The 23,712-nt window shown below is 41.8% G+C and overlaps 1 protein-coding gene across 2 annotated transcripts in view; it reads right to left on the bottom strand.

Annotated features, from left to right (window-relative positions):
• The window catches only part of fus (fusilli), a 465,574-nt gene that overhangs the window by 229,656 nt on the left and 212,206 nt on the right, over positions 1 to 23,712 (bottom strand). The gene's annotated exons all lie outside the window — the stretch shown is intronic.

The following is a 23,712-nucleotide window of genomic DNA, read 5'->3' as shown; positions in this document are numbered from 1 at the left end:
AAATATTAGACACTGGTTAATACCCCTCATTCATTAAATGACTATGCAGTTTTATTGTCTGGCAACCATAAGCGTGACACAGTTCAGAAGGGCTGCCAGTGACTTTCCCAGCAACCTTGAGTTCGCGATGAAGTTCCCTCCACAAATACAATAGTTTTGAGACAGAATTTAGGACGAACTGAGTGGCGCTGGCCTTCTCACCCCTCGCTCCTGGATCAGCACGGTGGCATCTGAAGGTGCTCAAATACGTACATTTACTGGCACGTAAAAGAACTCCTGCGGGACTAAATTCCGGCATCTCCGAAAAACGTAAAAGTAGTTAGTGGGACGTAAAGCACCGTAGCAAATCTGTCCTGCTACTATTATTTAGACAAGTCTTTACGACAGAACCTCAAAATATCTCGAAATGTAATAGCACAAACAGAACGCTTAAAATTATGATTTTGCGTAGTCAGTACGTAACTTGGCGGTCATGAAATGTCGTCTAAAGTTGAAGAAATTCGAGAAAGAGGGAATGCAAAGAGACAAGTTGAAGGAAAATAAGAGTGGAGGAGGTTTCAAGGAACACATTGCACTCGGACTAAAAGAAAAGGCTGAAGGAAACGCTATAGATGAAGAGTGAAGAATGAGACCTTAAGGCTAATCAATGAATGTTAGACGAAAAGCAAGATCAAGTAAGAATTAGCGGATAACTCGGGAGATACCTACTGTAGCCTGATTAAATAACGGCACTGAGGAAGACAGAATGAAGCAGATAGAAAGTGCAGGGCAGGTAAGGAAGAGAGAAGTGCAATTTTTGTTACTCTTTGCTTTACGTTGCACCGACTATTATGGCGACGATGGGATAGGAAAGGACTAGGAAGCGGCCGTGGCCTTAAATTAAGGCACATTCGCCTGGTGTGAAAATGGGAAACCACGGAAAACCATGTTTAGGGCTGTCGACAGTGTGGCTCGACCCGACTATCTCACAGTTGCGCGCCCCTAATCCCACGGCCAACTCGCTCGGTAAGTGCAAAAATGCTGAAGATTCTATAGGAAAGGTAGATGTTGCACACAGGAGGGGTTCACATTAAAAACGACTTCTAATTGTATCACGGGAAGGAAATAGATCAGGTGGCTAGATTAAACGGTACACCTAATTCCGAGGTCAGATTTGAGAGACTAAATAGGAAGAAGGCACCTGACACCTACTTACTGTCCTACGAGAAACCGGCATGGCATTTAGTGTGTGCCATCCGATTTTAGAAAGAATGTTGTTATACCTATTCCCAAGAAGGAAGGTGCTGACCGCACCATTAGTTTAGCATCTCATGCCTGCAAAATGTTGAGACGTATTGTTTACAGAAGCATGCAAAGGTGAGTTGAAGCTGAGCTCGGGAGAAGATCAGTTTGGCTTCAGAAGAAGGTGCAATCCTGATGCGTCTGATCTTGGGAGGATCGAACTAAGGACGACAGGCTTACGCATTTGTAGACGTAGAAAAGGCATTCTATAATGTTGACTGGTCCAAGTTATTTGAGATTCTGAAGGTAATCGGGATCATGTACCAAGAAAGGATGATCTGTACAGAAATCAAACTGTAGTGATGAGAATCGAGGGCTATGGAAAACCGGCAATAATCCAGGCTGGAATTTAGCTCCCTCTACTTCTACAGGCGTTAAAGTGGAGTTTGAAGAGGGAATCACAATACAAGTAGAGGACAGAACTAATAGAGTGTAGTCAGGTGATGCAGGAAATGAGGAAGTAGACGAATATTTGTTACTTTGATAGTAAGGATGGCACAAGCAAGGAAGAGCATTCTTAAGAAAAGAAGTTTGTTCACTTCGAACATTGATGTAGGAAGTGGATCTGAAGTTTCGTACGGAGGGTGGCATTGTATGGAAGTGAAACATGCACGATAATTAGCTCAGAGTACAGAATAAGGAAGGTGAGACCCGTATATCGAATCACGAATGAAGAGATAGTGGTTAGAGAACGAAAGACGAGATAGAAGTGTAGGTGGTAGGGGTAGAGCCCGGTGGTATTCAAAATTTTTGGTTGGCGTAGCCCCAAGTACAAGTATATTGCGATTATACCAGCAATAACAAATTATTGTTGCTGGATGCATGCACGCACTGAGCCGCTGTTTCCCAAATACTCGCCGGGCAAAGAAAACCTCGTAACTCCTTGGGATTAAAGTTTACAGACGAAGCCCAGCAAGACCCAAGCCTTCACAAGAAACGTGAGTGGAATTGCCTTGTATACGAGTATCAATTACACACTGCTTCTGGGCAGTGCAGCACTTTACATACCAACGAACACACATTTTAGAATACCGAGCTCGATAGGTGCGACCCCACTGTCGGCTGCCCACAAGATCGTTTTCCGTAGTTTCTCATTTTCATACCACGCTGTACCTTCATTAAGGCCACGGCCACTGCCTTCCCACTCCTAGCCCTTTCCTGTCCCATCGTCGCCATAACACCTATCTGTGTCGGTGCGACGTAAAAACCAACTTGTAAAACCATTTTAGAATGAAGAGTAGTGGTAGACAAAAACACTAAATCAAAAGATGTTATCCAAAATGAGCAGACTCGACTCTTTTCTGAACTGTTCTGAGACGACCCCGCGAACCACTGGTCATGGGGATGTTGCTGGTGGTGACGCCTTACCCCATTTCTCACTCAAAACGGTCAAAATGAGTCATCAGCAGTTTGTTTACGCATCACTAAATTTGCCTATGACTTATCCGATCTTACAGCACAACTCCTTGGGAGTTGCAAGTGCCAAACAATCATCTTCAAAGCAATTATGAAATGTAGATATAAGATATTAAGAGAAACTATTTCCTTCCCCTAATATCTTTTACAAGATGCATACATTCTGCTCCGAATATTTTTCCAAAAATTGGTCCAAAAGGAACAGTAAGTCGAAGGAAGCTGTTTCTGCCACCAGCACGTGCGAACACGTCACAGCGCCACGTCGAGAAGAACTTTTATCTCGGCCACCTATCCTGAGCTCAACCCGGCAGAATTTCATTAAAAATCCGCTATACTTGCGGTGTGCCATCGAAACTGACACGCAAGCAGCCTTCACGGCGTCGAATGAAAAAAAAAATGTCTCTAAGACGATAGTTGAAGCTATTGCACGCTACTGTTCTGGTAAGAAATGACTATCCCGAGGCATACAAAGCGAACACATACCTTGTCCTCTGCAATGCGATGAAGTCCAGCTGGAATGCTATTTTTGCACACTTCACACTACGCACCACGTTGCTCGCTCAACAGGTATTAGTCCACTGCGAGACAAGGGCGCGCTAGCCAACACAACGGCAGGGGAGAATTCGACCCCAGAGGGGAGAGAGGGCAGTCGCGCCCAAGCTACTAGCGACCCACGTGGTCCGCCACCTAACCTTTACAAACAGAACATTTTCCCCAAGATGACTCACCAGACGGGGAACAAAGGTGGCTCCCATCAACTACAACAAATTTTAAGAAAACGCAGTACCGTAACTCAATATTCAGTGATCTCTCACCGAGTTGGCCGTCTGCTGTGAGCTTGCATTCGGAAGACAGTGGGTTCGAACCCCACTATCGGCAGCCTTGAAGGTGGTTTTCCGAACTTTCCCATTTTCGCATCAGTTGGGACTTAAGGCCATCGGTTGCTTCTTTCCCATTCCTACCCCATCGTCGCCATTACACTTATCTGTGGACCGCAAAGCCGATTGCACACAGAGAAAACAATAAATATCAACGGAACCTTAGATATAATATGCATGATATTTTTAGGACATACTGAGGATTTATGAAGCAACCGGTAATTTAATTTGTCAAGTCATACGTAAATAATAATAATTAAATATACATACGCCTTCATTACAGACAGTTAAGCCTTTCACTAAATATCTCGACAATCCTCTAGTTCTATGGCCACGTTTAGTTCTAGTTCTTTAAATCATTACAACCTGAGTCTAACCATTATCCTTCTCCATTCACCTCACCATCGAAGTACCGCTTCATCTAGCCTTTATCTCCTCATTCCGAGTACGCTCCTGTCATTGGTCCCACCTGTGTACTGGCGATCATTCTCACTACTTTCATGTAAGAGATGAAAATATATGGAACTAAAATAATATAAATTCAAACAAAACATACCCACGGTGTAGAAGCGGAACGGAATGTGTTCACGAAGGTTGTACAGAGACTGCTTGTGGAAGAATACCTCACAGAGTAAAAGATAGACCACCCCATAGTAGAATTAGAGGGTAAAGGAAGCAGTGAAAAATAAGAAGTATAGCAAGTATGGAATACGAACAAAAGCAGAAAACACTACAAGAATGAATCAAGAAACGAAAATAAGGTGCAAGAAAAGCTGGAAAGATTGACATGAGAGTTGGAAGAGGATGTGTATAGCGCTACAAGGATGCCATATGGACTTGTTAGCAAGAGGAGTCTACAAAAAGCAAGTGAAAGGGAAAACTACAAATGGCAACACAACACGAGATAAGGAAAAGATGAAAGAATTACTTTGATGAGTCCAGAATATAAAAATAAGTGTACATAAGAAGATAGAGGCAGAATGTGAGGAGACAGAATCAGAGAGTGAAATCGCAACGGAAGAGGTAGAAACTGCTGCCAGACGAATGAAAATGGGAAGAAAAGCAGCTCGAATGGATGAACTCTGTGTGGACCCGCTGTATAGGCTATTTAGATGTATTTTGGAAGAAAAATCTGTACCAAATGACTCGAGTAAAGGAGTAATAATACCAATATTTAAGAACGGGGAAAGGAAAATGCGCGATAATTACCGAGGAATCACACTCATATCTAGACTAGCAAAATTTCTGAAAGGATACTAGAAAAGAGAACGAGAACGGTGGAAGGACAACTACAAGCCCGACCGAGTAGGTCACATAGCTATCAGCTTGCTTTCGTGAGACAACCCTGAAGATGGTTTTCCGTGGTTTCTCATTTTCACACCTCGCTGTACTTTAAGGCCGCGGGCGCTTCCTTCCCACTCATATCTTCGTCCGTCGCCAGAAGACCTATCTGGGTCCATGGAAAATTATAAAACATTTTTTTTCCAATTTGCTTTACGTCACACCGACACAGATAAGGAAAGAGCTAGGGGCGGGTAGGTTTAGCCCCAGCGTTTGCCTGGTGTGAAAATGCGAAAGCACGGAATGGAAGCTGACAGCTACGAGACTGCTCGCTCAGTTATAAAAAATAAAAATAAAACACCTATCAGAGATTAGGCTTTTTGCGGATGATGTTATTCTGTATAGAGTAATAAATAAGTTACAAGATGTGCGCAACTACAAAATGACCTCGATAATGTTGTGAGATGGACAGCAGATAAAGATAAACGGGGTTAAATGGACAGCAGATAAAGATAAACGGGGTTAAAAGTCAGGTTGTGAATTTCACTAATATGAAAAGTCCTCTCTGTTTTAATTACTGGGTTGATGGGGTGAAAGTTCCGTATGGGGATCACTGTAAGCACCTAGGTGTTAATATAAGGAAAGATCTTCATTGGGGCAATCATACAAGTGAAATTATAAATGAAGGGTACAGATCTCTGCACGTGGTTATGAGGGTGTTTAGGGGTTGTAATAAGGATGTAAAATCTCTGGTAAGACCCCAACTAGAGTATGGTTCTAGTGTATGGGATCCACGAGAACTGGAAAACTCCCAAGATAAGAAATACAATTTCCAACAAAGGAGCTTGGACTGGGAAGAGAGAAGCTATGTGGAGAGACATTAGTGGACGAATAAGCTCGAGAGCATCTTTTAAAAGTAGGAAAAATAATAATATGAGGATTAAGTTCGGATTCAAGAGAACAAATATTCGTGTATAAAATGAGTAGTAACGGATTGCAGCCGGCCCCGGCCAGGTCAGGGCTGGTTCCAGGTCCACTCAGCCTACGTGATTACAATTGAGGAGCTATCTGAGATGGCGGCCCCGGTCTAGAGAGCCAAGAATAACGGTCGTGCTGACCACACGACACCTCGTAATCTGCAGGCTTTCGGGCTGAGCAGCGGTCGCTTCATAGTAAGTAAGGGATTGGAATAAATGATCAAGCGAAAGGCTATGATAGGGAATGCTCCTAAATGCAGATCACCGATTGATTGACTGAAGCAATTCCCAGGCTCGAAATCTTCCCTTAACACGTAAACTGTTAATGACGGTGACTTTGCTAGGAATTTTAATTCGAAATCCTACATCCACCGTTCTTGTTTCACACGAACAATGGTTCGATTTATATCGGGAGAACGCCTTCATCCCCAATTAGGAAGAAAATGCATACGAAATTATTAGCAGGAGATGTAATTCTAAATCGGCCAGGCTTTCGTTTTTATCGGAGTTACGAATGAAATGCACCGAAAGTGTTGGAAGTACATTTGAAATCTTTTTATGAATAACGCCGAATCTAGAGTGAGCATGGTGGGGTGTAAGCGTCCCGGATGTTCAGATATCTGTTGATATCACGGGTCACATATCTGATTTAAGAACCGCCTCTAAATATTGAATTAAGAGCATGTGAAAGTACAGCACAAAATGGTAGACCTAACGTTCAAGATATAACATCTGATTACTATTATTCCACGAAAACGTAATGCTTCTTTTGAGCAGGGACCACGCGTACTGACAAGACTGCGCATGCGCCGCCTCTCCGCCACCTGACTATAATACAGGTGGCAAGGTCGCGTTGACGTCATCAAGCCGCCATAACCACGTTGAAGATATGCGCGCAAAGGTTACGCAAGACTTCCATTCATCGTGTCGCGGGGGGGGGGGGGGGGGGGCACAGTCTCGTGCCCAGTATAAAAGTAAACGAATACTGAAAAGTTTGCTTTGGGGCAGGAGGCACACCAAACTTACTATCTCAAAATGGCTTCTGCTTACGTGTCGATATTCACCACTTGCACAACTATATTTACAAAATTCCTCATTTTAATTGTGTGTTCTCAATTTTTGTCCAAACAACTGCGATTCTGATCACGCGTATACACTGCACATAAGAATACAAAGGACAATCCGCATCGTTTAAAACTAACAGGCTCGAGAAATATGGTTTACGGGAAATGAGAGATAGACCAAGCAGCATCTTTATGGCTCGGAAAACCGTGAAACGTACAATCATTATTATTATTATTATTATTATTATTATTATTATTATTATTATTATTATTATTCACGGCATCAACACTAAGACAGATATTTACAAAATTCTTTCACGAGAACGTAGCTGGGATGTAAATTAAGAGAGTATGACAAATCTTTAAAGTTTTAACAAATACCAATCCAACATCATCCTCGCACGCAGCAGTTACCGTTAAGCTACCATAGATGGCACGAGTGACTACGGAGCAACGCACTCTCGCCGCACGACCTTGAACTAGCATCACCTCTGGTGGCGGGGCATTTAAGCACGACATGCTCTCCCGCCTAAGCGAGACCATCACTTCTTCATATACGTCTATTACGTCACACATGCCACGGCTACCAACGATTGTAGTCCTTACTTTGACGACAGACAATAGTGTCCTGTCGAGAAAGTAATGCGTGCCAATTTCAGATTTAGAGCACACTTTTAATTAAGTTAATTTTGTCAGCTAATGTGTCACCAGAGACCTTTTATCTATTTAGATCATACGCTGTGGAGTTTTACCCTTCAGAAATCTCCCTCTGCCGGGTTGGAATCCAGAGGGCGACGCTCTATCACCACTGCTACATCAACAGTTGCAACAACATGTGAAAAACGAGCCATGTCTGATACCGTCGAGTTCCGTAGGTCGAAAACATTCTTAACATCAGAATGTTGACCGGCATGGTAGGGGACGGGGTGGTATACAATTTGTAATCTCTAGATTGCCTCTCCACAGTGTTGGTATGGCGCTGTTGATGGTGATTCGTTTGACAAATGGACACGTTAAGCCTTCAGCAGACCCCTCGGTGCTATTTATTTACTAGGTACAGCCTATAGGGGAGGGGAGCATTTTAACACTAATATAACACATTTAAATAAATATAATAATATTATTTTTATACCGATTGTTATCTTAAGTATCAACAGTAAATTAATAACAATAATAATAATCTAGAGGAGTAGGCTATGTGCTGCCACCGGGTTTCACCGCCTCTCTTCCTACTACCATAAATAACGCCATTCATTTAATCTCATTAACTCGTTTGATGAGGTTGACGTCAGGAAGGGCATCAGGTCGTAAAAAATCGCTACGAAGATTCACCTTGTTTCATAGCCGAAGGGGCCACGAGTAGTGACGATGGCTAGACTCAGTTTCTAACGATTTAAAGACAAGAGGTGAACTAAATGAGCCCACTAGTTACAAATAGAGAATTGTGGCGAAGTTTAGTAAATTCACAGAGGCGTGCAGACTGAACGCTGAATATCCGGTGAAACAAGAAGGGATCAAACACACTCAAGTTCAGGTTATCAGCTTGAAGTCCGGTTGAATTCTCAATGGGTCAGTGAAAACTGCGCCACCAAAATGTGTCGTACTCGGCGACATGAAGCAACATAACTCGTCTAGTCGTGTCCATACCTCGGCAGCTTTCATACGAGACAGACTGCAATGAAAGATACGTTTCTTTACCTGTGCAAAACGAGGTGCAAAATTACTTCCTCCATCAAGGAATGGCCACAGGCGAAACGATAACTAGCTTAAACAAAAAGTAGGGAAACTTGACGAACCACTGCGGTAGCGAGCCTACAGATCTCTGATGTAAGAATCGTAATACATATTGGACAGGGGATCATATCGCCATTAGTCGATAAATGAAAGCTATCAACTGGCAGACTAAGACAACATCGTAATCGTAAACAAAAGCAGTAATGTCGAACTTCATCAGATGAATGCAAGATAGAAGGCTCTTTGAAAGATTCCTATCATCCATAACAGCCATAATACTACTGAACCCATCCCAATAGACAGAATCAGGATTAAACTTCCTCCCACAGTACATCTCCATCCTATTAACTCTCATCACATCCATCTCTCGCAATCCAATACAGTAATTGTCTTACAATAAATCATTCCGCATTGTCATGAAACATAATGGTTTAACCTGGTAATATACGGTGAAGATGAACACATCACAATCACAACTGCCCAGAATTTGTGAGGCGCTAGATTTCAAAACACCTCCGACTTTCAGGCCAGTTGACAACTTCATAAGCAACGAAGAATTATCTACAATCTGTATAAAAATTAGTCTGCAGTCATAAGAATCGAGGGCTTTGAAAAAGAAGCAGCAATCCAGAAAGGAGTGAGGCAAGACTGCAGTTTGTGTCCCCCACCACCGCCTCCTTTTCAATGTTTACATAGAACAGGCAGTAAATGAAATCAAAGAGGAATTTTGAAAGGGAATCACAATCCAAGGAGAGGAAATCAAGACCTTGAGATTTGCCGATGATACTGTTATTTTATCTGAGACTGCAGAAGATTAAAAAAACTGCAGAAGATCTCGAGAAGCTGCTAAATTACAAGATATTAGCATCATTTCGTATTGACGGTTTTCACTTTACAAAGGTAAAAAATTGAGTGTATCCTCCTAATTCAATACATCATATTACACTTAAATTACACTCGAAACCACATTATCAACAACCCACAATATTAAACAACTCCCATTCTATTAATTATAACATCTAGCTTCATTGTATCTACAGCATTACACAGAATTTTATTTATATGCTCAAGTGGCAGAGGAGCACTCTTGCAGGAATATATACCAGATTTCTGATATCCGAATGCTGAAGGGTATGGAGTCAGAATGGAGTCATAGCGAAATTTTAAAGTGATATAAACGGGAAAGAAACAGACCTCTGGATCAATTTCTCCCTAAATGGGACCTTTCCCTTTTCACATTCCATACGCGTGACAAACAACTCCGTTCAGGTTAGAAAGGTATTGGTTTGACGGCGTACAATACGACGTAGGCTGGTACGGAAATGAGAAAACCAAGAAAACCATCTTCACTCGCTCTGTGATCAAGCTTAAAACTGCCGGGATTTGATCCCGAACACACAGTACACAGCGGAGTGCGGTGAAATTACGTTTTCATTTTCACGTTTTCGCGACCTTTGATTTTTTTATTTTGCAGAGACCTTTTAATCTGCTGATTAATAAATAGTCTATTGTAGTAGCCTAATGTAGTTGTAACAATGCAGCGTTCAACTGTTGGACATCGTTAGCAATGGGCCCGGAGATTTGAGTTTCAAGTACAGTTATTTCTGAGAGAACTACAAATGCAAGCGAGAGATTTCACACAGCTTTCTTAGTTCACTTTGGTCCGTGGTTCGACTGAGACAGGCTCATCCCCGGCGTCGGCTATCCTGAGAATTGTTTTCCGTGGTTTTCTATTCTCCTACACTAGCGACAGTTCCTCCAACCCATACATTACCTTGAGCGCTCCGCTCCTCTAAGAGGCTCGCCGTACAAGAAAATCAAAACTTGTGTAGTCAGTTGATGCACATGCAAACGACATGCTAACAGCCGATTTCTCGACGAAGACAAGTACCCTACAGCATTAGTAATTATTTTAAACAGAAAGATGCATACTGTTCCAATGATGTTATACAAGTCACAGTCACCTATTTTTAACTGTACTCGACAGCAATCTGCGCCACGTTGCTATAAGATGCTGCTCCGATCAGGTAATCTTACGTGCATGAGAGCAAGTGGCTAATCTTGTCTCCCATTATCAAATCAAGGACAGATAATAGCACTGTCCCATAAATAAGCGAGGCTGAGGACTTCGTTAAAGATGTGATGCGAAAAGGGGCGCTCACAGTCTCCCGTGTTTCACGCTAACACAGATAAGACAAATGTGAATTTATTATTTTTCGTAACTCTTCGCCGTTTTATTTTTACTTTAAGTTTTCAATTTAGTGTTATTTTGAGAAATTAGTTTTATTTCTTATTTTTTAAACCATGCTGTGCGAACAGGCAGTCATTTTCCTTGGGTAATGAACACGTATCATCGGAGCGTTGAATAACCTAGAATACCGTACTCAAACATTGGACCTCTCCTCTCCTTTCGACGTACACTAACTTAGCAAATGTCATGGGAAAGTCACCTAATAGCGTGTGGGGCCTCCTCTGGCCCTGCCAACTGCAGTGAGTCGAAAAGTCCCTGGTAGTCCTCTGGACGCAGCTGACACCAAATCGTTTGCAGAGCGGCCGCCAATGCTCGTCTTTTCGTGAGTGCAGGATCCATGGCACGGAGCCTGCGTTCCAGGACATCCCAGATATGCTCGATAGGGTTCATATCGGGGCTCCTGGGTGGCCATGTCAGTCGTTGGACCTCCGCTGCATGTTCCTGGAACCATTCCCGGGCGGCGTGGGAGCGATGTGGCGGCTCGTCATCATCTTGAAACACCGCACAACCTTCTGCGCGCTGGAAGGCCAAAAATGGGTGGAGATGGTCTCCGAGCAGCTCAACATACCGCGAACCATTCAAAGTCTCTTCCAGAACAACTAGGGGGCCCATTCCATACCAGGAAAATGCACCCCAGACCATAATAGAGACACCAGCGCCCTGGACCACACCTTCGAGGCAGGCGGGAGCCATCGCTTCGTGTGGTCTGCGCCATACACGGTGCCTCCCATCGGCATGGTGCAGTTGAAATCGTGATTCGTCCGACCATATCACGTTACGAAATTGTTCCAGTGTCCATCCCTGGTGACTGGCGACAAATGCGCGTCGTTGTGCCTGATGACGTTGGGTTAACAGTGGCACCCGTGTGCGGCGCCGGCTCCCATACCCCATAGAACCCATGTTCCTACGGATTGTCCACTGGGAGACGTGTCTAGCACGGCCTATGTTGAACTGAGCTGGAATTTGTTGCATGGTTGCCCGTCTGTCACTATTGACAATCCGTCTCAGATGTCGCCGGTCACGGTCATCGAGGGTGACTGGACGGCCGGTCGTTCGTCTGTTGTGGACGATGACATCCGCATTCAACCATTCACGATACAGCCTCGACACGGTTGATCGTGTGAAGCCGAATTCCCGCACCACTTCCGAAATCGCACTTCCCATCCGTCGGGCACCGACCACCATACCCCGTTCGAACGGTGTCAGCTCACGACGACGTTCCATGTTACACCTGTCACATGCACAGCCACTGCTCACAAGGTCTCCTATACAACTGCCGCTGGCACAGGGGGCGTGTGGTGCGCAGACAACACACCTGTGCATCAGTGGTCGACTATCCCATGACATTTGCTCAGTCAGTGTATTTTCTTTTGTATTCGGGAACCTGCGTATGATCGTAGTCTATTGTAATGCTGAATGAGGTAACATTTGAAATCCAAACACACGCACATTATCTTTGACAACAAACTTGATCAGCTAATGGCAAAGTTCTACAAATTTTTTCCTTACGATTGTCTCATAGCGACAACATAGAAATGCTGAGTTATTTTGCTTGTTAGAAGAAATGAAACAAAAACAATGAAATAAATCAATATATATTAATAAGTGGTTTTGTACCCATGTTTATAAACTCAATCTACGTTACGATACATTACGAATTAAAGGTAATGAGTACAATGTAATTATTTAGAAGTTTCATTAAATAAATGTTTTCCGGCATATCTTTAGGGCACAAATTTTGTTTTGTTCTAAATCAAAAAGGCACATTTTGAAGATCAATTTGTCATTTACGTCTATAGACATCAAAATCCGAGCCCTTGTTATGAACTTTAGAGAATTAAAGAGGTACCATCAGCAAGTTTGAGGTCGTGATGGGCAGGCCAGTGATCATCCACGCTCATGTGGGTTAGAGTGGGGGTGTCAAAAGCGATAAATTATATATTTCGCAATACATGTCCTGCTTGTTGGGTGAATGGTCAGCCTTCGCTTTATTATTATTATTATTATTATTATTATTATTATTATTATTATTATTATTATACCTAGAACTCATGAATCTTCAGTGCGACATGAAGCTCAAAGAGCAATACAAAGAACAGGAATTTCCCGAGTTTTATCAACAATTGAACCCGTGTAGTCGTCCGAATATTCGCGGGAGAAATTATAGTAATTATAGCAATGTTTGGGTGCACTTATAGGTGTGAGCAGTATTTCTCCCAAATGAACTTTAACAAGACTAAGTTCAGATCTCGATTATTATAATCTTACTGCCTTCACTAACAAGCGTGAGCAGCGGACGAATAAGTTGTACAGATGTGAAATCATACACCTATATAGGCTGTGCCCAGGCCCCGATTTCAAGTAGTTAGCGCCCTGGGCAAACAATATTTAGCCGCCCGCCCTCTGCTCGTTCTAAAAAATAATTGTTTACAAATTAAATATTACAGTTTTCAAGATTATGAGTTTTAAAACATCACATTATGCAAATACAGTTAATTCTCATAATTAAAGTTATCAACCCAAATAAAGATAAGAGCAAAATAAGAATGAGGCTGTTTTTATTTAAAAGGCCGTTGGTTCAGTTTGACAGTTTGTATGTAAATAAATAATTTTAGAAATAAGAAAAGTTTTCTTCATAAAATTTAAATATATAGATTAAATTCAGGTTTTAAAGTTAGAATAGTTTAAAATGTTTTATATAGTGTAATAAAATAATTGGAATAATTTGTGGAGTGTAAAAGTAATTTGAGTGTAATGAATTTAAGACGTAATTCACGCAGGCCATAATTACTCGATCCGCTGCCCCTCAAAACCTGGCGCCGTGGGCAAATGCCCAGTCCGCCCATTTGTAAATCGGGGCCTGGCTGTGCCATAAGAATCGACAAAGTAATTTATTCGTGTAGCTTTGTATTTATATGCTTCAACATGAAGATTTATGAGTTCCAACAAAAAAGTATGTTACGAAACTGTTGCAAAGTTTAGGCTAGGGAGAATTGGGAGAAAAGAGGCGAGCCGCTCGACTAAATGGTATGTTTCGAGCTGTCAGTGGCGAGATGGCGTGGAACAACATTAGTAGACGAATAAGTTTGAATGATGTCTTTAAAAGTGCCTACGAAAGACCACAATATGAAGATAAAGGTGGAATTCAAGAGGACAAATTGTGGGAAATGTTGGTTCATAGGAAGGGAAGTTAAGGACTGGAATCACTTACCAAGGGGATGTTCAATAAATTTCCAATTTCTTTGCAATCATTTAAGAAAAGGCGAGGAAAACTACAGATAGGGAATCTGCCACCTGGGCGACTGCCCTAAATGTAGATCAGTAGTGAATGATTGATTGATTGATTGACTGATGCTACTTTTATCGCAGCCTGTTTTAAACATGACTTTTTGCCACAGAAGCGATGCAGTAGCATTCGGCATTTTTCCGCTTCATAATAAACTGTTGAGCAAGTTATGGTCCATAAAAAATTTAATGTATTTTTTCTTCAATGCTTACGGTAACCCTTAGAGTAATTATTTTCTTTGTCCACGGTGGGGAGGCATGTTGTTTCACATACGCTAGCCGTTTCTCAGCTCTTCTCTATCCATTAGGTTCGCCGATACCCTAAAATGTTTCGTCGCCATAAGACCTATCTGTGTCGGTGCGACGTAAAGCAACTAGCAAAAAAAAAAAAAAAAAAAAAAAAAAAAAAAAAAAAAAAAAAAAAAAAAAAAAAAAAAAAAATTGATAACTGACATCGCCAGAATTTATCGACTACCTTTGCCGCCGGTTCAGATATTGCCCTCGTTTGCAAACGTGATTTTTTCAATTACTATTGTTCAGATCAGATGCCAGCAGATAGCCGTTTTACTTGAGAGACTGTGACAAAGTCGTCTTTAAAGAGAACTCAGCTGTAGTTATCACGTGTAAATATTGAGGGTGGGCAAGGTCACGCCTGACTGTCGCAACACTAAACTTCGTCATAATTGTTAACAAATTACAACAGCTATACTTGTTGAATAACCTAACTGATTCCTAGCACATATTAAAAAATGAATTACGCATGGTTACGGATGCGACAGGTTGTGTCTGCCATGTTCAGTGCCTGATTTTTGTCAACCTTTCCACTCGAACCAAGGTCTTGCTTTGCTTTTTTTTTCCCTAGTTGCTTTACGTCGCACCGACACAGATAGCTCTTATGGCGACGATGGGGTAGGAAAGGGCTAGGAGTGGGAAGGAAGCGGCCATGGCCTTAAGGTACACCTCGTGTGAAAATCGGGAAACCACGGAAAACCATCTTCAGGGCTGCCGACACTATCTCCCGGATGCAAGCTCACAGCTGCGCGTGCCTAACCGCACGGCCAACTCGGCCGGGACCAAGGTCTTGCAGTTAGCGAGTAAACCATCTGAAATATTAATTTTGTAATAAATGGTTAAAAGTGTGATATATATACCTCAACTACACATTATTTTCAATATATTCTCAAAAGCAATGTTTGAAAGGACTCTTTCATTACATTTTATTTCAATGTCGTGAGTTCAGAACTCTTGGTTGAAGTAACTGATAATTATCACTTTCAAGATATTTCACTGGAATATATATCCAAACTTTTCCAGACCTCTTCAGGTATATTTATTGCAATAAAACATTGAACATATGTGTCTATAGACATATTCACGTTTCCGGGAAATATTTATAGGAACAGCCGATACTTTTGCAGTAAGCCTATTAATTCAATGTAAAATTAACCATTTCAATTGAAACAACATCAACCTAGACACATTGCAATCCAGTACTACACAAGTAGTAGGCTAGGGAGATTTGTTCAGGAGAAGGCTTACTCTCACGACAGCAGACAGTGGGAACCAGCCCCTACACATAAGTCGAAGCTCGCTCTGAACCCGCCAACGTGGTGAATTTATCCTCATCAGAGGATTAATCTGATAACTACGTACGCTTAGCAATTTTTAGTGGAAAGTAAGTTCTCGATGAGGCAATTCGATTTTTTCACACCGCGAAAGCATGATATATATTTTAAAAAATAGATGTAAGACTTTTGAAAAGCCTCCTAATTACCTCATCAGGAACTTGGACTTTCCATTTTTACCTTTGCTGTAACATACGGTAATCTTATTCTTGTACCGTGGCGGGAGCAATTTGTGTTGCACGCCAACCCTATATGAAGGTGGTGGTTGGTAGTGTAGTGTGTTGTGTTGTCTGAATATGAAGAGGAGAGTGTTGGGGAAAACACGAGCACCCAGTCCCCGAGCCAGACGTGATTAAAATCCCAATCCGATCGGGAATCGAAGTCGGGGCCCTCTCAACAACGCTGACCATTCAGAAAGAAGTTGGAGTACTAATGTAAGTTAATATAGTGACAACAACGTCGACAGCAGCGGCAGTACATCTCCCCCTCGTCTAGTGCCTGTGTCCGAGGGACGAATCACCATCAACAGCTGATTATGGTCACAAGGCGGACTTCACACGATCAACATCGCCTAACTCTGAGTGACACACAGAGGCGTGCTACGAAATCCGTAACAGGTCTTTGCCTCACAAAATTAATTAAAAGCCAACCACAAATCGCCTTTCTCTACCGTGTGCTGAAGCTTCTCTACGCGGGATGTTGGAGTGCAGCCAGTTGCTAACTGCTCTACTTTCAGCAGCAATCTTGACTAACGAGTTTAGAAAGAGGGGAGGGGGGGGGGGAAGTAACGAATGCTAAGAGTCGGCAATGACTTCTTCTGCAATGTCATTATTGATTTTAAGCTGAGATTGTCCAAGATATCGAAATTATGAACTTAGGGAAAGTCTTGTGAAATGTGCAGAAAATTTGAATGGAAGAACGAGTACAAGGAAGCTGAATTCAGGACGTGGTGCGAACTATAGCTGTGAAAGTCCTTGAATGCCGCAGATCTTCCCACGCCATTGTTCGACAGAACAGAGACTCAGGCGAAGTATAAGTCATTTCTCTCTGTGAACTCTGTCGCGGTTACGAGCACAAAACTTTTTAAAAATCATGCAGTCCAACTGAGACTTTCGTTACACATTACATGAAAATGGCTGACCATTCAAGATCACTAAACCACACGCATTCGGAAGATAGTGGGTTCGAACCCGAATGTCGACTGCCCTGAAGATGGTTTTCCACGGCTTCCCATTTCCACACCAGGCTGCACCTCATTAAGGCCACGGTCGCTTCCTTCCCACTTCTAGCCCTTTCTTGTCGTGTCGACTGCGACGTCAAGCAAATTGTTTGTAAGATGACAGAAGGAAGTATGCAGACTGGAAGGAGAATGACCTAAATACGAATTTTCAAAAAAACTTCCCTAATATTAGTCCTATCGAAAAGTAGTAATGACTTAAGTAATTTCCGACCGTTTATGCCTCATGAAACTGTCATATCCGCCTGTGATCAAACAAATGCAAAGTTCTTGAAAATCAAACATCACTGAATCGAAAATATTGTATGTTTCCAGATCATCAAAGTGGGATGTTAGAGAAGCTGCTTTGATGCGTTCGGATCAAAGATGGAGCAAAATAGATTTATTGTACAGAAAGGTAAATGCTACTTCTCTCGAGTGGAAATAACGAACTTTCCTCAATATGTGTCTCATAGAAAGTGAACAGTCTGTTAGGAGACAATCTTGCTGCATGAGCATAAAAGCTACCCTCTTCTTCCTGGTAGAGTCAGAATGTCGCTCCGGTATTCCTCATCTTCCAGCAGCGGGCGAAGCATTTTGACTTCCAGTTTTTCACTGAAGTCTTTTCTCTTTAGTGACACGTTTTGAGTCACTGGATGGACTCGCTTAAGTGACACTTATCTTCTGAGACAAGTCACCTGGATCGCGGCTATTTTCAGCAATCAGTGCGGTGTCGCAGGCAATCTCTCGCTGGCGACTCAGGCAAGCTGCGCCGTTGAAGAGGAGTGAAGAAAGCTCGTCACCTTGCCTGACCTCGTCTCTACGTACCAGTTAGGGTTTGTAGAATTACTCTTCGGGTTTTGTAGTCTTCTCCTAATTTCTCGACAATTTTACTAAGCGTTTGTCTGTGCATGGAGTTGTAGGCGTTCCTAAAATCAACGAAGGTGACATCCATTTTGCAGATTCTAATCCTGGAGTAGACTAATACTGTTTTGAAGCTGAGGATCAGAAGATCCTCCCTCGTACTGACTGTACAGTTGATTCTCTGACATTGGGGGCGGTAGAATGCATGCATGGTATTTCCTACCTGCCGTGAAAAGCGACTAAAAGGGGACTCAAGGATTTTCATCTTGGCAGCGTCCTCTAGCTGAGTCCGGTACTACTTATATCTGGCTCGTCACTTTCATATTTACTATCCGAACACCCTTTTTCTCTTGCGAACCCGACAGCGAGGCCTAGAGAGTCCTTCTCTAGCCGAAGTGTCGGACCTCTTCCATTACTCTCTGATTAATGTTAATAGAGGATGGTTCTTAAACAATCACCACCACTACTCTGCCCTTGACAGGACCTTGCACCTTGTTGATGGATCAAAGCCGAGATCCAGTCAGATGGCAGATGTTCACTTCCACAGTCCTCTCCAGTTCTCTTCTTGTGCTTAATTAGCTGGATGATTTGAAGCACTTCTTCAACTGACTGAGGTAGTGGGCGGTTCTTAACGTACTCGGCTAGGAGGAAGCACTTGTCCTTGTCGTTGCCCTGCGAGTCCCTCATGTGAAGGTTCGGTGGAATGTATTCACTACGTTTCTGCTTCAAAGTTCTTTAAAAGTCGCTGGAGTTATTTCGTTTCAATCCTGACGAGTTGGTTCTGTGTGAAGGCTTGTTTGATTTCTCGGATTATCTTGGCTGTGAGCTTTCTGTGCTCAATAATTTATCCCCGTTTTCCTTGCTCTTCTGGAGTCATACTGTTTATCTTTGGGCTATTGTGCAGTCCACCACACATGCTTCCTTCCTGTGAGGGGAGAGAATTCAGTGACCGTCTTGATCAGGGCCTCCTTCAGATGGACTCTGACTTGCTTCTTGGTTGTTCTTAAGTCCTGATTGTCCTGGACAGTGGTCTCAGTTTGATCACTGAGAAGTAAAATCCGAATCCAGGTTGCTTTTACGTTTTGTATTTCCATTCGGGACTTTCTCGAGATAAGCACATCAAGAAATCCAAGTCTTCTGTTTGCTAGGTTGTGGTACACCGTTCCACCAGCTGCGGTTCTCTTCCCAACTAAGCACGGAAGTCGCGTAGCAGTATAGTCTAGATCTTCCAAAATTCGTCCGTTTTTACCAGATTTGTCCTGTAGGCGGCTGTTCAGCCCTCGTTGGCTGCATACGTTCCGCAGTACTCGTCTGTGAACCTGCTATCAGAAAATGTCGTGACGCTTCGATTTATTAGGTTACGCACTTTGAACATTGAACTGCGAACAAGGTTCACTATCTTTGCTCGGACTCCTCAGAATGCCAACTACCTCCGGTAGTAGTGTAGGTTTCTTTCAGTGATAGGTTGTTTAAGACCGCCTTAGTTTTCTGCTAAATCGATGCATCTTTTTAAAAATCCAGTCTTGAGTTAGATAAACTGTTGGAAATACTGACGACGATTCGGAGATTGGACTTGCAAAACGATTAGATGAATTGAAATGGGGCAATTAATTAAACACAATTGATACACGCGCGAAGATTCAATGGCTGTTAGCCAATGGCCGGACGAGCTGAACGCAAGAGCGATATAGGCCACGGAAATGCAAACAAAAAATGCTAGCTGAGTCGTGTAGACAGATGTTTATAGACAATTTCAGGACACATTTCCTGACATTCCAGTTCCAAGTAGGCAGACTATGAGAGGTCTTGTTAATAAATTAAGAACAATGGAATGACTTTATGCCACAATTCGTAAGCGTAGACGAAGGATTATAACGGACGAAAACATTACTGAAATTAGCATATCATCCGAACATTCACCAAAACAATCGCTATCGCGTCTTGCTCAGCAAAGAGGTGTTTCAGAAACCTCAGTCGATATGGCTACGAAAATATTCGCATCATTTTTTCAGATAATGGGAGAGAAGGATATTTCGAACAAGATTCTGCCACAGTTGCGGGTTCCACAGACGATATAACGGACATTCTTCATAACAGGATCGTTTGTAAAGGGTCATGCCCCCGCCCCATTTGTACCATATGTGACGTTTCTTTGTGAGGAATACAATATGACAACAGAAACGAGCATCCTCCGTGGCTCAGTCGGCCTCTCACCGCTGGATACTGTGTTTCAAATGCCGGTCACTCCATGTGACATTTGTGCTGGACAAAACGGAGGGGGACAGGTTTTTTCTCTGGGTACTCAGGTTTTCCCTGTTCAGCAACACTCTCCAATATCATTTCATTTCATCAGTCATTAATCATTGCCCCAGAAGAGTGCTACAGGCTTCGGCAGCCGGCACAATTCATATCCTCGTCGCAAGATGGGGGCTTCATTCATTCCATCCCTGATCACTGACTGGAAAACAGGTTGTAGGTTTTCTTTTCAGGAAGGAAATGAGGATCATTACGGGAGCATCGTGCGACCAGGACCGGAAACGAACGCACTGTACGTGGTTTTCACACTACCAGCTTATATCGCGTTATTACTGCATCGCGGGGAATGCTTTGGTGGATTGTCGAGAAACTTTGCATTTCACTTTAGGATATAGGAGAGGAAGAGACCTCGATGTATCCGTTTTATGAGAATATCCTCATGACATTTATTTAGAATATTATTTACAAACTTTTTTGTTCTATACATTACGCGACTAAAATGAAAAAAGATCAGTGCCAGTCGTGTGACAATACGTACTTTAACCTGATACATAAGATCAAACAATCCAAGGACCACCGGGAGCCAGGAATCGAGTAACCTACGTCTCACGGTTCTACCAACTTGAGAGGACGACAAAAATGTAATCATAAACATGCCACGTTACAAGATATAGCCTACTCTCACAGAAATGAATTTGCATGTTAAACCAAATATATTTAAAGTATACCATTTGCACGTAGAGCCCGGAAGTTCAGGCACTTAACATTTAGGAAATCTGGCACTAAACGTAACACACATCAGTATCACATTTTAGTACTTCATCATACATCCCCCTGTGGGTGGGGATGATAGAATAACGTCTGTCGTAGGAGCAGACGACTAAAAGGGGGGCCAGGGAGTGTGGGTTGGCAACTACGGTTCCCCTAGCTGAATCTCAGCCTACTTGTGTTAGGTTTCTCTGTCTTACCTTTCCTGTCAGACCTCCCTTGGCCATCTCATGTTCTCTCAACCCCGAGGGTATTAGATTTGCTAACCCTAGGAGGCCTTCCCTCTCTTTTGCCGATACCTTCATTATCGGACCTCTTCCATTCTTATCAGAAGATGTTTACTAAGTGGTTCTTCCTCTCGAAAGGATAATCACCACCAGCACTTACGTAGACCCCTCATATCATTTATGTAAATGTTATTTTTTTCTACATACTGCACCCTTGAAAATTGGTTATTGGTTTGTATGGAAAGAATATTTTATTACTGGGGTGGAACAATGCATAAAATTATCATCCAGGAAGGAGATTTCAACTCTGCACTGTCTGCTAGCCCGCAGTGAAACAGGTTGTCCCCGCCGTGTAAGCGAGTCTGTTTTTTTTTTTTTTTTTTTTTTTTTTTTTTGTGCCTTGTTGAAGACACCAGATGAGTAGCGCGTGGACATGAACTCTACCAGACCAAAAGCGATCAATACTTTGAGATTTTGACGTCATAATATTTAACCAATTGGATCGCAAGGTTAGCCCGATCGCTAAATCTCAGCCAATAAAATTCAATTAACAAACACACCTACGTCTTGAAGAAATAAATACCCATGTATCTGGGGGAATCTTCCTCTTTCGCTTTGTTGCTTCCTTTGCGTTTTTGTGTCTTCAGTTGTCTACGGGAGTAATTGCTTCGCACAAGTACAAGTCATCGTGTTGTAAGAGCATATGTGTTATTGGAGACGGCATATACGACGTTGAACATTACAAGCATTCATTTGATGAAAGATGATATTTTTTCTGCTTCTGAGGAAATTTTGAGATACGGAAATATTGGGAACGCAGCAGTTCAGATTTCCTTAATTTTATAAATCTGAGGGAAAATTTAAAGTACGTAAAAACTGTGCCAGCTTGGAGAATCGAGTGTGTGTTGAGAACTATTACTAAAACAAACTTTTTAGTTTCAGCTTTCACCAGAAGACAGAAGATCACTAGCAGTCCTGAACTATTTCGGAAGAATGGAACTTCAGCATTACGACGGAGTTTGTAATTGTCCTAAGTCCTCGCCTGTTGCAGCTATGTGTAACTAAAATGTGAGGCATAATTCAGCCCGTGGGAGAATAATATCGGAGACGGAGTTTGGTTAAATATTCACTGATCATCAACCGAGTCCAGAAGCCAAGTCTACTACAGCTAAGATTTTAAATTATACTTTTCTCTATTTTCTGTTGTAATAATTATGTAGACGTAGTCCTTGCTTGAATATTTGAGATCATTTCTAATAGTCTTTGTAGTTAGGAATTTCACTCTTCTTTCACTGGTGTTGGTAGATTTGATGTGTGTGAGAGTGTATTTGGGACCTATTAATTTGTTCTATTAGTGTGAGTGCTTCGTGACATGTTCTCACTGTCCCATGATAAGTCGAGGAAAGTGTTAAAAATATTTGACCCACGCGATAATATTTATTAATTTATAAAATAATGATGGAATAATTTTTGAATTATTTGGGACAGAATATCGACGTGTTCTGTGAATTTAGGATTTTTCCTTGATGTTTTTGTGGTTTATCATAGATTCGAGATGGGATAGAGTCATCTATGATTTCATTAAACCATAGCCTACGATGACGCAACCGCGCGCGTATAATAATAATAATAATAATAATAATAATAATAATAATAATAATAATAATAATAATAATAATAATAATAATTGACATTATTACGGTCTAATAGAATGTTTAAAGGTCATGAGTGTAATTATTACTGTGCTTATAAATGATTAATGTGTGCTATATTGAAGTAGATGTTGGCCTGGAATATTGGTCGTGGCTTGAATGTCCACAAATTTTGCATTTACTGTTATTGGTATTTTTGAGACTTGTAAATGGATCTTAAGATAGGATTTTATTTGTGTGTCCATTACATGAGTCAGTTAAGGAAGAAAGTGTGTCTTTGAACATAATTTCTTCTTATGCAGCACATATTGATCGATAATTTGAAATAATAGGAAATTAAAAATAACGTAGTCGTGACTCCTAGACCGTATGCGCGAATGCTTATTTATCTATGACTGTAGGCAATCCTATGGAATTTTTAGTGATGATTTCTACTGTAAAATTATCCTGGAACATCGTTGTGGAATCTATTTCATTGAAAAAGTGATAATCCTGTTACAATCACACGCCAGACGATCGTAATGGTAGCCCTTGTCTGATATTGTCATCGGGAGAAACTCTCATATTTCAAATAAAATTTAAAATTAAAAATCAAGAGATAGGGTTCGATAAATCTATTAGATAATATTACCGTGGACCAAAGCTTGAATGTGAGATGGATGAATGACTGATTTTGTTTGTAAATGTGATTTCATGGTGATATTTCGTTATGATACGTGTACGCTGAGCGCGTAAAGTTTTCGATTTTTTTTTGTTGTTTTGTGGCGAGCATATTTAGCTCAATTATAAATCTTTAAGCAATTTTATGACGGAATAAGATAGATTAGGATCTTTGCTTCTAGGGAAAATACTTAAGCAAGGATCGCGTCAATGAACTAAGCTCACAAAATGTAAACTGTTTAACTTTACAATGCGAGAATTTTAAGTCTTTATTGTG

The sequence above is a fragment of the Anabrus simplex genome, chromosome 6, assembly GCF_040414725.1.
Source record: "Anabrus simplex isolate iqAnaSimp1 chromosome 6, ASM4041472v1, whole genome shotgun sequence".
Lineage (NCBI taxonomy): Eukaryota > Metazoa > Arthropoda > Insecta > Orthoptera > Tettigoniidae > Anabrus > Anabrus simplex.
The sequence above is the reverse complement of the archived record's forward strand: the minus strand, read 5'-3'. Positions and strand labels throughout refer to the sequence as shown.